This window comes from Cydia fagiglandana, chromosome 18, assembly GCF_963556715.1.
Source record: "Cydia fagiglandana chromosome 18, ilCydFagi1.1, whole genome shotgun sequence".
In the NCBI taxonomy this organism is placed as follows: domain Eukaryota; kingdom Metazoa; phylum Arthropoda; class Insecta; order Lepidoptera; family Tortricidae; genus Cydia; species Cydia fagiglandana.
In genome coordinates, this window is record NC_085949.1 from 5,670,904 (window position 1) to 5,686,668 (window position 15,765).

The following is a 15,765-nucleotide window of genomic DNA, read 5'->3' on the forward strand; positions in this document are numbered from 1 at the left end:
TTGTAGTTCCTTCTTGAGGTAACTTTCAATGAATAAGTAATTGCGGTAAGTAAATGGATCGGTGAAATTATAACAAACCTATTTTGACACAATTTTTATTGCTAACCATAAAAATAACATTTTTTTTAAAGGAAAACTCCCTAGGGTCGAAATGTATCACTTTCAACCGGCTTCATAGATATACGATTAGCCACTTTCAGAGCATGGAAAATGAAAAGTAACTTCAATATTTACAGCAAGCTGCATAGTTGCATGTACACTTTACGTATGGTTTTCATCCAGCACGATGGCCATATCATGCACTTTTGAAGCTGTCTAATTTCCCTGGTGTGATTTTTGTTCAAGAAATGAGTAATCATATAATACTTCCATAGTTTCATAATTTCCACAATTTGAACAGATTGACCCCCTCGATATTAAACTTTCGTGAGACTCGTCGAGCCTGAGGAAGGACCCCCGACGGGCCCGAAACATGTCGCCAATAGCGACTAAAAATTCAAGTGAGTGAAACCGTTGTCGTATAAACAATTTAGATTGACCCCCTTATTCATAAAACTTTACGGGCCTAATTTAGTTAATGTTTTATCCCTTTCTTACAAATGCATAAGTCAAAATGACAGATAAAGACAAACCATTATTAATTATACCTACCGATAGTAATTTCGAGATGCCTTCTGTGTATGTCTATTATATGTAGGTATTATTGAGATAGATTTGTATCTATGACTGTTCAAAGTATTTAATTTCCGGCCCATTTGGTACCTTGTCACAGTAAAAATCAATATGAGTCGCTAACAACCTCGTACTATAGTCGCACCAATAAAAGTCTGCAGCGGATTTGATAGCCCACGCAGCGTAAGTGTTATTTATACGTCATAATTTCATAGAAGTTTGACGTTTAAAATGACACTTGCACTGCGTGGGCTATCAAAATCGATGCAGACTTTTTACGGTCTGACTCTATTGTCACTCTTTCGATGCCGCACACATACGATGTGACACGCTCTTATGACTACAAATACGATCGTGTCAGATATTTTTGCGGCCTTCGTTGTGTAACATATTATTGCAGGTACAGGGTCCATCAGATATTATATTGGAGCTGCCGAGGTGCTCAAAAATATCTGAACACGAACTAACCCCTTGGCAATAGGGGCTGTCCATAAATCACGTCATCGATTTTTGACCCCCCCCTATAATCATCCAAAAATCATGCTTCAAATGACCCCATTTCCTCCTACTTCATGCTACCGTCATCCGATGTCCAGACCTCCCCCCCCTAATTTGAAATGACGTAATTTATGAATAGCCCCATAGAGGACTGTTCAGATATTTGTGAGCACCTTGACCGCTCCGATATATCTGATGGCGACTGTACACGTACTTCTCATAATGAATCAGCTAGTTGAAGCCGTGGTAACACCTTTGATGTATAGACAATTGACGTTAGTGAGCGGTGAAAATTACTTAATTGGAAAATAATTTTCATTAACAGAAATCCATAGCTATAAAGTATTATGTTCTATTGTTATGTACACGATCGGGCGGCGCATGTTAGTATGGGTTTAAATATATTATTATTATTCCTGCTAACATCAGGCTGGGTAAGTAAATTTAGCATGCTTTTTATGCTCTTTCTTCAAGTGAGATATAAAAAAAACAAGCCAAGATTGTGTTGGGCCACGCATAGTGGACGGTTCTGCTTCTGTAAGGGGTTATTCATAAATTACGTCATTTCAAATTAGGGGGGTGGGAGGGGTGCCTGGACATCGGATGATGGTAGTATGACGTAGGAGGAAACGGGGTCATTCGAAGCATGATTTTTGGATTATTTTAGAGGGGTTCAAAAATCGACAAAAATCGATAACGTAATTAATTTATGGACAGCCCAAAGGCACCTTTGCGGCACTAAACGTTATTTTAATAAACAAAAGATTTTTTGCATTTTCCTTACTAACTAAACTATGACTAATAAAACTCATTTAAAGTATTTAGTGTACACCCGGTAAAAATTGAGAGGGGATGGATGTAAAGCTTTCAGCTCGCATCGTTACGGGTCTTGCGCAAATATTCCACCACTTCATCAGCCGTGGCGGAATATGCAGGCGCGATACATACTCGGACAGTATTCGGCGTGTGAACTATATTTAGTTCTATCATTGACATCACTTTTTCTTCTACATTCTCTCTCTGAGGCTCTTCTGTTGTACAGTCAGCACCCGAACTTGCTATAAGCGCGAGCTGTTCAAAATTACCTTGAATCGATCTTATTCTCTTGACAATAACGTCGCGTCAAGATCATTTTGAACACCTGGCCCTACCTACTTACCTACCTACCTACTGTAGATACTTGTAGTCTATTTTAGATTCCATCCACTCTCAATGGGGCCTACTTTTTGGCGAGTGCTGTCTCGGCGTGCGTCCTTTAATAAGGGTTGGGTTGGGGTAGTATTCGTTCAGCGTACCCCTTTCATTTCATAAAATAGTCGAAGGGCTTTACGCGTTCGCTTTGGCTTCGCGCATCCAAATTGACCGTTTTTTTTAATCTCTAAATTATTTTCGGGTATATCGTTTGACGCAATTTCAATATGAACTGTTAGTCTGACTTCAGCTGGGTAACAATTTTTCAGATCTGCTACGGATATGACGCTGGCGTATCACTTGGCGGGGAAAAGGAACAAGATCCAAATAACCCTAAATACCTAAAAATGGCTGAAGAAGTAGCACACTCCTACTTACACATAAAAGCCAAAAATATTAAGAAAGTAACAGTGCTTAAGGTTACGACACAGGAGGTTGAAGGGAGCATCACTAGAATATAATTCCAAATGTTTCTGGTTAACGGTAAATCGCCAAAATGCAATTCTAAAATATGGGAGAAAGAATGGGAAAAATTAAAATTTGTAACTTTTAAATGTGATTTGCCCTTATCGAAAAAACAACTAAGCTCCAAAGTTAATTCTGGACCTGGTCGGGAACGGGACCCTAAAGATCCAAAATATCAAAAATTAGCAAGGCTGACTATAAGCGATTTTTTTGCCATGCCAGGCGAAAGACCTTTTAAAAAAGAAGACGTAAAAAAAATAAATGTAACAAGGGCAAAAGTTAAGGTAGATTCCAGAATTATGATTGTCCTAACTTTTGATGTCATTACTGTCAACAATGATCGTTATAAATGTAAGAGCGTAGTTGAAGAAACACCATGGGAAAATATAGAGTCGACAAAAGTTACCGATATAGATTGCGATATCACTACAGGAAAAAAATCAGATAAAACACAACTTCCTGATCTGGGACCGCCTCAAGATGAAAAACCGGGCACAACGCAATCTCCTGAACTCAAACCACCTCAAGAAAAAAAACCGGGCACAACTCAAACTCCTGAACTCAAACCACCTCAAGAAGAAAAATCAGACGAAACAAAACACCCTGAACTCGAACCGCCTCAAGAAGAAAAATCACACGAAACACAACTTCCTGAACACGAACCGTCCCAAGAAGAAAAATCACACGAAACACATCTTCCTGAACACGAACCGTCTCAAGAAGAAAAATCAGACGAAACACAACTTCCTGAACTCGAACCTCCTCAAACAGAACAATCGGGCGAAACGGAACATTCTGATGAAAACGAACAGGGTCAAAACTTTTACGATCCTATGTTCATACAAAAAGTAATGACATCCGCTGCAAAATACTTGAAAGAAAAGTACAGAAATATTATTATTAAACGGTTTAACATGATTAGTGTTAGTAATATAGCAACAAGGCCAGGTAGGGCTAAAATTGCTTACATTAATTTTAATGTTTCCTCTACAGTCCAAACTAAAACAAGCGTTTTTATATGTACTTCAGTTTATGAAACTCTGAAAAACACTTTAAAACATATTAGTCTAAATTGTTTTCAAGATCAAGGTAAAAAAGCCGGTGGAATGAAATGGACTGATCCCTCCGAAAAAAAATATGTGGGTATAGCCAACCACGCCTTTGAGAAATATTGGGAGAACCGTACTCCGTACGGCAAAAAAGACACCATTGTCACTTTTGTTACGTATGGAGTGACCAAGGGACATACATATAAGATTAACTTCATAGTGCGACCGTTGGGTCTTGGATCACGTGAAGAAATGGATTGTCATTCTCATATTCTGGTAAAGAGAAAAGCAATAGTTAAATATGTTTCTTGTAATAATGAAGTTTGGCTAGCCGAGGGAGAGAAGGAGAACGACAGTGACGTGGAAGAGGATGCCCTTTTAGACCAGTCTAATGATGCAGTAGGCGGCCAAAAACTTGAAAATCCTAACGACGATAAGTACATACGCTTAGCGAAAGAATCTTTTGAAAGGTATCGTAAATCACACAACAGCGTCAAAATTCCCTTTAAAAAACTTAAAATCGACAAAGTAACCACACAAGTAGTAGCTGGAACAATTATACGTATTGATTTCCATGCTGAGTCTCACAAAGGGCAGATAATTCCTTGTAAATCAAAAATATGGAAAAAAGTTGATGGCAAATATGATTTTAACGTTACGTGTCAGTTGAATGAGATGAAATTGGGTGGTGAACTACAACAAGATCCTCAAGACCCAAAGTACCAACGTTTAGCGAAAGAATCTTTTGAAAAGTATCGTGAGAAACAGCGCCCTCGATTCTCATCTGTTTCCGTTAAGAAGTTTATAGTGACTAGAGTAACCACTCAAGTTGTTGCAGGACTAATTACTCGACTCGATTTCAATGCAATTCTTACCACAGGCAAACAAACATTAGATTTTCAGTCAGTACAATGCCATTCAGAGATTTCGGAACGGCCAGGGCAAAAACGTAAAAATATTAACGTGAACTGTAAACCATTATACGACGGCGAAATGAATCAAGACCCTAGCGATCCAAAGTACAAACGATTGGCAGAAGAATCTTTAAAAAAATATCGAGCGTCTCATAATTTACGTCTATTTACACTTAAAGAACTTTGGGTGACTAAAGCTACCCCACAAGTAGTTTCAGGAGTAATTATTCGAATCGATTTTAAGGCAATGCCTACCAAAGGCAACGCGTTACAATGTCATTCTGAGATATTGGAACAACCATGGCTAAATAACAAAAATATTGAAGTGAAATGTGTACCATTATCGAATAAAAAGTTATCTGGGACCAGCCAGATACATATATGGTGGCGAAATGAATCAAGACCCTAGCGATCCAAAGTACAAACAATTGGCAGAAGAATTTTTAAAAAAATATCGAGCGTCTCATAATTTACGTCTATTTACACTTAAAGAACTTTGGGTGACTAAAGCTACCTCACAAGTAGTTTCAGGAGTAATTATTCGAATCGATTTTAAGGCAATTCCTACCAAAGGCAACGCGTTACAATGCCATTCTGAGATATTGGAACAACCATGGCTAAATAACAAAAATATTAAGTGAAATGTGTACCATTATCGAATAAAAAGTTATCTGGGACCAGCCAGATACATATATGGTGGCGAAATGAATCAAGACCCTAGCGAACCAAAGTACAAACGATTGGCAGAAAAATCTTTAAAAAAATATCGAGCGTCTCATAATTTACGTCTATTTACACTTAAAGAACTTTGGGTGACTAAAGCTACCGCACAAGTAGTTTCAGGAGTAATTATTCGAATCGATTTTAAGGCATTTCCTGCCAAAGGCAACGCGTTACAATGCCATTCTGAGATATTGGAACAACCATGGCTAAATAACAAAAATATTGAAGTGAAATGTGTACCATTATCGAATAAAAAGTTATCTGGGACCAGCCAGATACATGGCGGCGAAATGAATCAAGACCCTAGTGATCCAAAGTACAAACGATTGGCAGAAGAATCTTTTAAAAAATATCGAGCGTCTCATAATTTACGTCTATTTACACTTAAAGAACTTAGGGTGACTTAAGCTACCGCACAAGTAGTTTCAGGAGTAATTATTCGAATCGATTTTAAGGCAATTCCTACCAAAGGCAACGCGTTACAATGCCATTCTGAGATATTGGAGCAACCATGGCTAAATAACAAAAATATTAAGTGAAATGTGTACCATTATCGAATAAAAAGTTATCTGGGACCAGCCAGATACATATATGGTGGCGAAATGAATCAAGACCCTAGCGAACCAAAGTACAAACGATTGGCAGAAAAATCTTTAAAAAAATATCGAGCGTCTCATAATTTACGTCTATTTACACTTAAAGAACTTTGGGTGACTTAAGCTACCGCACAAGTAGTTTCAGGAGTAATTATTCGAATCGATTTTAAGGCAATTCCTACCAAAGGCAACGCGTTACAATGCCATTCTGAGATATTGGAGCAACCATGGCTAAAAAATAAAAATATTAAAGTCAATTGTTTACCTTCTAAACTAAGGCTATCTCAATCTGTCAGCAACCCAATAGTGGACAAAGATATTAATCTTTATTTGATAAAGCAATTACCGGTTATTTTAGTACTAAGGGATAGACAGTTAAGCAGAGCGAGATTAGGGGTTTAGGTAAAATACGGACACGTCTTGGTAAAGAAACTATTAGTTATTATATAGTAGACGTACGGCTCGATTCGGAAAATGAATTAGATCTCTATTAGACCTCAACAAGTTACGATATGGATAATTTAAAGATATTTGTAAGATAGTCAAATTTGACGTTTCCGCGATTCTGGAGGTCCTCTTGAAAGATTTCGACAAGTTATGACTTAGATATCCAAGTCACATCTAGTCGATATCTAATGTAACTCTAGTTGATCTCTATATCGTCTCTAGATCTTGTGATTATCTCGTTTCCCGAATACGCGTGGTATTCGCATACGAGGAGAACGGCGGTGGTTCCAGTTATTATAATGTACTGTAGTTTTTGGTACTGGTGATTGGGTAGATCCTACTAGTTTAAAGATAAAATATTTAATTTTAGCGTCAAGAGCGCCAAAAGAATACATGAGAACTTCTAAATATGACCTAAGAGGAAAGTTTGACATCGTTGTTACTTTTATTAGCAGTACCTAGTTTAGCCGCGGGTAGGTGGTTTAACATAAATTTCGTCGTTAGACCGCTAAATGCGGATGTTGATGGACTAAAGTGCTACACAAGAGTTAGGCAAGACTTAAAGAGTATTCACAAAATAAAAAAAGTAAATTGTGATAAGAATACAACTGGATAATACAAGGCAGAAACTGTTCAACGTGTTAACAGTTGAGTCGGTGCGTAATATATGTATTAACTTTTTGATGCAATTTCTCCGCCCTGTTAAGTATTTCATCATTTATACAGATCCCTAAGTACCTACCTACCTATCTACTATTTGCAATACCCTGTTCAGCAAGGTGCGGAATTGTAGACATCATTATGAATGCTTTCATTATGCATGATTTCATTCATGAAGTGACCATGTAATTTTGCGACCGAGTGTATAAAGTATGTTTATAAACGTTATCATTGCCTTTTCCATCAGACGTATTGTACGTGCTTCAAAAATCATATAACCAAATGAGGTGTGGTTATTGTTTTTGGAATAAATAAAAGAGTTTTCAATCGAAACTGTTTTAATAATTATTTTCCCAGTTTGTATATATCCCTGCGTATTTTATTGGAGAAGCCTATATTTATCAGGTTGTTTCAGTCAACATATCATATTGGGACAAAGGTCGGAATATTTAGAATAGTATGGCATGTATGATTATTGTAAGTATGTTAATAAAAATGTCCTTGTTAGATTACGTTATTATGGCCTACAATCGACAAGCATTCTAATGATATTAGAGAAGATGAGTAATGGAGAATAAAGAAGAGTTATACAGGGTGCTTCCTGTAACAGGAGCAATAAATTAAACTAAAGGCTGTACTCCTCAAACTGACCAATATTTGTTCAGCAACTTTTAAAAATTATGAATCCTTTAGACTTCCTCTTTTTCATACAAAATAAATATTGCCTTCAATGTACGCTGACATCAGTGTGTTTGACGTAACTTGTCACGCTGTAAACATGACAAAATTTGCAATACATTGCGTCTTAGAATAAACTTTAAAGTGTAATAAAAATCAAACCATGAGTTACTTTCAAAAGTTGCTGAACAAATGTTGGTCAGTTTGAGGAGTATAGCCTACAGTTTAATTTATTGCTCCTGTTACAGAAAACACACTGTATGTTGCTTTTCTGGACTCTGTGCCCCTAGTAGCAAGTTAAAAACAAATTGTTGTTGAATGTCCTTGAGAGCTCTGAGATATTTATACTACAAAACAACCCAAGGACAAATCTGTCAAGACAATATCGAGCTATGCTGTGTAGGTAGGCATCCCATTGTTGTGCGTCCATCGCAAGGGGCTTTTTACTCGTAAATATAAGTTACGAACATAACAGGTGCCATAAATGAGGTATTTTCGTGCCATTTATTCCTTTTTAGGGTCCCGTACCTCAAAAGGAAAAAACAGAACCATTATAGGATCACAGATCACGTCTTCGTTCGTACGGTACGGCGTTCTTTGTACCGATAGATGTCATGAAAACCTATTACAAATGTGCAGTCAAGCATGAGTCGGATTCAGCTACTAAGTTTTTGATCCGACCCCTACGGGTTTTATAAAGATATTTCACTCACGGTTCACTTAAGAAAATACATTGTTAAAAATTGTAATTTACGGCACACTTGTAACGCGAGTTTAATTCGCACTTGGCCGGTTTTTTATGGTTTCGCACCTAGAAAGAAGGAATTTTGGTTAAATTTCTGGTTCATTATAGTTCAAAATTAGATTCTTCTGGACTTCTATAGTGCAAGGGTACCCGCAGCGTGCTACTTATCTACTAGTTGTCGTGACAAATAGTCTAATTTTTTATTTATTGTTTTTGTTTTTGTTTTGTTTTGTATAACTTGCGAGTTGCGATGCTCACTCATTAAATTTGGTGTGTATTCTCATGAAGTAAAATGTATTTATTTTTTCAGAAAATTAAGTTCTATAAATTCGATTCGATTTAATTTTGTGCTTTTAATAGAACATCATTATGGTGGAGGTAAAGTACTAATCACTGAGTTATGCGGTGGACGGAACAAAATACCTAAACATAAACGGACAAACCGAAACCACAAGTCTCGTAGTTCCTGGTTTACTACGGAATCCTAAAAACGCAGTATTTGTTGGCTAATTGAGAAAAACCAAAAACAGTCTTAAGGGTATCAAATTTACTATGACCGTCACAGATTCCTAATTAAAAAGTAATTACCTATGATTTGTGACTGCGTGACTTTTCATTTATTTGGTAACCGAAGATGAATGCGGATTTCAACCGCATATCTTTATAAATTAAATAAAATCACGGATCACTGATATAGTTCCTGAAAAAAAATGCATGTTAATATTTTTGTTTTTCTTATATGGAGTGGGGTAAGCAAATATTCATTATATTTTTATACACCAACAAATATATAATTATACATTGGGCAATCTTACAAACATTTACCTATATATATAAGTAGGTTTGACCTAGGTTTGTTAAATAATGCCTTTTAGCGTTGTATTATTTTATACATCATTAATAGTAGTTATAAAAGGACATTGGCATCATACTTGAGTAAATATTCATTGCAATTCGACACATCGGATATTTATGATTCCAATTGAAACGGCGCACTTTGGCCTGGGGTTGCGAACGGGACATTTGTGGTGGCAAGCAGGATTGAGTCCACCTCCTAACATAACAACTACCTACATTAAATTTGGTCTTGATTATTCACTTTTTCGCCAAGGTTGCCTACACACAACGCAAAATTCAGTTTTATAAGTGAAAATCGTGTTGGGTACTTTAAGTCAATACATCGGATTCTGAAACAAATGTTGCTTGCAAGATCATTGCTTACTGAATAAGCTCAACCGGCAAGCATGCTAAAAAATATTGTGAGTTATACAGGGTGTCCCATAAGTGACACGTCACAGTGACACTGGAGGTAGACCAGGCCAAGAGGACCCAAACCAACTTAACATGACCCCTGTAAAAGTGGCACGGTTTTCGAGTTATTGCCAAATTAAGGTTTTTCATGAATTTTGACCGTTTTTAACATTGTTAGTGCCAGTGTGCACTAGGAAAGGTCTCGAAGTTAGTTTTTTTTCATGTGTACGGCACCATGAATAGTTAATTTAGATAACAGAATAGGTATTTTATCGATAAAAAATGTAAAACACAAAAAAGTACTGGTTTAATCTTGAATTAAATTCACAGCGAAACATCAATTTCGACTTTGACCACCTGTCGTGAAAAAAAATTACTAAAAAAGTATTATTTTTAAATTTATTTGGAGAACCAACAGCTATGACAATACCATAGAAATTAAAGTGGATACAGAAACCAATTATAGGAACTCACAGGTAGTAACATAATACTAAACTAACAGGTACTACTTATACTAAGGTTACGCACTATCGCAAGCACATATGTGAACAAAGCCAACACAAATTATATCTAATAAAGATAAATTGAAAGTAACAAAGATACTAATTAACAAGTAACAAAATGAGGAAACATTAAAGTAAAAATATTAATAATACATTTGTAGGTATTTAAGAAGGCGACAACATCACAACACGCTCACTCAATAGACTCGAAATATCTCTGCACTAAATTACGTCTCACGTTAGGGATTCTACAGTTGAATATATCAATATCAAATTCTTTAGACAACTCGTTAAGGTTACGACTGGCGCGCGTTAAAAAACTATTCAGTCTGTATTTGGAAGATGCATTTTTGATTGCTAATGGGGGATGATACCTTTTAGAACGAGAGGGGGTTTTGAAACACAGTTTACTTAGCAACTCGGGGCAATCGATTACACCATTAGTAATACTTATTAGGTAGCTAATATCGGCTACTTCACGGCGTTTTTGTAAAGGGACAAGGTGATGGTGCTTACATATTTTAAGATAGTTGGAAGAACTGTAGGGGTATTTTAATTTAAAGCAAAGGTGTTTTACGAATTTTTGCTGAATGCGTTCGATTCTGTCTATACATGTATGGTAGCAAGGGTTCCAGACCTGAGAGGCATATTCTAACTTACTTCTAACATATGAACAATAAAGCACTTTAAGCGTCTTAGCCTGAGTGAAGTGAATAGAATTGCGCATTATGAAACCTAGTGCTTTATAAGCGCCACTAATAATGCTATTGATGTGATTATCAAAAATCAGTTTTGAGTCGTGCATGACACTTAAATCTCTCATACATGATACTTTCTGAAGAGTTTGGCCCTTTAAGGCATAGTTAGTGTCGATTAAGTTACGTTGGCGTGAGAAGGTCATTGTAAAACATTTAGAGGGATTCAAATCTAATCTGTATAATTGGCAGTAATCGTCAAGGCGTGCAAGGTCAGACTGAAGTAATATAGAGACAGCAGCAGATTTTATCTTTAAGAAAACCTTCATGTCATCGGCGAAACATAGAAGCTTAGAATGCAGGAGACATTTGTCAATATCATTAATAAATATATTAAAGAGCAATGGCCCTAGTAATGACCCTTGCGGTACCCCACTAGGAACAGTGACCCAGCCAGACATATAAGTATTTACCACAACAGCCTGGGTCCTATTCTCGATATAGGATATAAACCATCGCACTAACTCAGTGATATCCTTAAAAAGGGACATAACCATTTTCCATCTCTTTCTTTTAAGCATTCGGCAAATACTGAATAGGCGTTTTTTTATTATTTCTGAATCCAGAATTAGATATCTCAACATAAATCGTTATTTTTACTATAAGTAGCAACGGATAGCAGATTTCCTAGTTTTCATTTATTTTTTATGAGGCTTTCCAAAGATGATAACAATTCCTATTTTATTGCAGGAAGGTACATGTGTTATACCATTTTTGAATCTGCATAACATGTTAAATTTTTTGACGTTATTTGCTCCTTACTTTTTTAGTAATTTTTTTTCACGACAGGTGGTCAAAGTCGAAATTGATGTTTCGCTGTGAATTTAATTCAAGATTAAACCAGTACTTTTTTTGTGTTTTACATTATTTATCGATAAAATACTTATTCCGTTATCTTAATTAACTATTCATGGTGCCGTACACATGAAAAAAACTAACTTCGAGACCTTTTCTAGTGCACACTGGCACTAACAATATTAAAAACGGTCAAAATTCATGAAAAACCTTAATTTGGCAATAACTCAAAAACCGTGCCACTTTTACTGGGGTCATGTTAAGGTGGGGTTGGGGTCATGTTGGGTCCTCTTGGCCTGGTCTACCTCCAGTGTCACTGTGACGTGTCACTTATGGGACACCCTGTATAACTCACAATATTTTTTAGCATGCTTGCCGGTTGAGCTTATTCAGCAAGCAATGATCTTGCAAGCAACATTTGTTTCAGAATCCGATGTATTGACTTAAAGTACCCAACACGATTTTCACTCATAAAACTGAATTTTGCGTTGTGTTGGCAACCTTGGCGAAAAAGTGAATAATCAAGACCAAATTTAATGTAGGTAGTTGTTATGTTAGGAGGTGGACTCAATCCTGCTTGCCACCACAAATGTCCCGTTCGCAACCCCAGGCCAAAGTGCGCCGTTTCAATTTGAATCATAAATATCCGATGTGTCGAATTGCAATAAATATTTACTCAAGTATGATGCCAATGTCCTTTTATAACTACTATTAATGATGTATAAATAATTATTATCAAGCGTTTATAACGCTTGATAATAATTATTATAGTTCGTTTTTTTAGCATTAGAAATAAGGTAAACAATCTTGATGTGTCTTTTAATTGAAAAACACATTTTAAAAATAAGTTCCGTCACATTGGCCCCACGTTGGGCGCCAATGTGACGTTTCGCGTCACATGTAGATAGAGAGGTGCCCTATTGATATTCCGAAAATAATTACGCCGATTTTTGTTTCGCCGACAACGATTCGCCGACGGGTTCTTTGGCAGAGTAACGATTGGCCGAATCTCATTACGCATAGTAGTCGTTTGCGAGAGTAGTCAATAAGCAGAACATTGATACGCATATTTACTATTCGTAGAATAATAATTTAGTAACTGTCATAATTACCCGAAAAACCATTGCTCGAAACACCATTGGTCGAATGTTCATTTGACATTAATATTGACTAGAAAAGTTTTACTCTAATTTATTATTTTACTTTTACATACACGTAGAAATTCATTGAAATTGCTAAAAAAGCAGTTTAGGTTTAGAGCTGCACCCCTAAGAAAACGAACCGTTGCTAGAAAAGTGGGTTAGGTTAGGTTAGAACTGCGACCCCTAAAAAATTAATTATTTCCAGAAAAGCAGATTGCGTTAAATTAACGACTCAATAAATAAAATTCGACTAAATGACTATTCTGTATCTTAAATTTTGGTAAAAACCGTATTTATAAGAAGTAACTTTTCTACAGGTCCATGGTTCTGGGAAATGAAATTACATGAACAAATTGTCCTTGAAACTAAACCAATGTTTAAATTTTTTGGTGAACCATAACCATTTGAAATACTTGGTATTTTTTCTGTGAAACAAAAATCTATAGATAAATTGCCGGCAAAATAAAGCTAAACCATATAAATATAATAATTTTAACAACTTTTATGAACCATAATTTACTTAAAAAAGGATAATATTTTAATTTATTCTTTTCGATGTGGGTTTGCTTTATTTTTGCAAAAAGTCTTTTTTTCCAAAATAACGACTTATATGTAAAATGTGAAACGTTATTCGACTAAACATTGCTTAAACGTAACGATTACTCTGTTAAATGGAAATCGTCCAATAATAGTTACTGCTAATTTACACAGAAGCGAACTGAACGGTATGTGAACCAAGAGTCTACGTAACGTTAGTCGACCAAAAGTTACATTGACAAATAAATGATTCTGCGAAACGATATTCGGCGAATCGTTGTCGGCGAATCGATGATCTGCTAAAAGTTTCTCGGAGAATCATTAGGTACCCAGATAGAGATAGATAGGTTAGAAATGAAAGTTTAATTTAGAAAAGGTATTTAATATTAATTAAAATTAATAACAAGTTAGTTAGGGTCGTGAGTCCGTAAAACTGAGCTGACACAGAGATAGAAATATAGAAACATGTCCTTAAAAGGAGGCACTTTCCTGAGGCTCTACATCGTAGACGGGCCGTTGTAGATGGCTCCGCGGTACAGCGCAGGAGTCCCAGTTGGTCCAGAGTAGACTAGGATGGCTTTCCGCTGTGGTTCAGGATCCTCAGCTCGGAACGGAAACCTTCCAGATAGCAGAGCTTGCGCATAGCGCAACCCGGGGTAGTGCAGGATAGAGGGTTTTCAGGCAGGGTGCAGGCAATTTCAACTCCAAACTTGATCCCTAGTAATATTGGGCATATTAGAACATGCACTCAATAATGACTGCTACATCCGGCCCACAAAGAAAGAAATATCAGGAAAGTTAACCTTTCAGCATTATTTTAGTGTTCACGGATGAAGCAGTCAGAAAGTAACAGATTAGTTAACAGTATAAAAGAATACAACGTAAAATTATTCCTAGTAGTAACTTAAATGAAATATTCACAACACTTACCCGATCCGGGGAAATGTACACAGCATAATACCAATAAGGCACGATCTAGATAGATTAAGTTAGGTAAATTATATTATTTTAGAGATATTTAGTATCTTATTTGCAAGAAATTGGCGTAAATGTTCATCAAATTTCTTCAAGTGACAGATTCCAGAAAACTATGTAAAAATGTTTTTAATTTTTTTTTACAACCGGCCAGCACAAAACGCTTAGCGCAAACGAGGTTTTATAGAAAACCGTTACAATGTAACAATTATGAATCTAATACGATCATTTATATTCTATAAATGATAGTTACTGATTTTTAATAAGCGTTTTTCAATTAAAAGACATGCCAAAATCGCTTACCTTCTTCCAAGTTCTAATGCTAAAAAAAAAACGAACTATATCCTGAGTACTTCAATCAGTTTAGGCTTCCTTCTTAAAATGAATAATTTTAAACCAGCTACAAAATGATGTTTCAGGTCTGCTACGGCGGTGAGACAAACAAAATAATAGGAGGAGTACAAGAGCAAGATGCAAGTGATCCTAAATATCAAGAAATGGCTAATGAACTAGTACATTCCTATCTCAATGTCAGGGACCAAGACAAAAGAAATGTGACAGTCATTAAAGTTACGACACAGGTGGTTTCAGGGATCATCACTGAAATAAAACTCCGATTATTCCTGGTTAGTGGCCAATCGACAACATGTGACTTCAGTGTATGGGGACAACAATGGAAGAATGTAAAACATGTAACTCATAAATGTGATTTGGAGTTTCATGAAAAGTTAAGCTCCAGCAAATTTCTTCAACGTGAGAAATATCGAAACCCTAAAAATATTAAATACCTAGACTTAGCACGACTATGTCTTGATTCCTTATTTGAAGCCCCTGGTCGTAAGCCTTTTTATAAACGGGATGTAAAGGCAATATCTGTAAGCAAAGCAAAAGTATCAGTGAAATCTGTAATAGATATTTGCCTCGAAATCGATGTGCTTACAATCAACAATGTGCGTTTTAAATGTACTAGTTGGATTACGGAATCTCCATGGTCACAAAAAAATCCAGAAATTGTCGCTCAAGTAATCTGCAAGAAAGTTAAGGATCACTCTAATGATGATGATGATGATGGTGATGATAAATATCAACCACCCACCACCAAACCACCACCACCCACCACCGATCCACCACCAACCACCACCAATGCCCCACCACCAACCAAACAACCA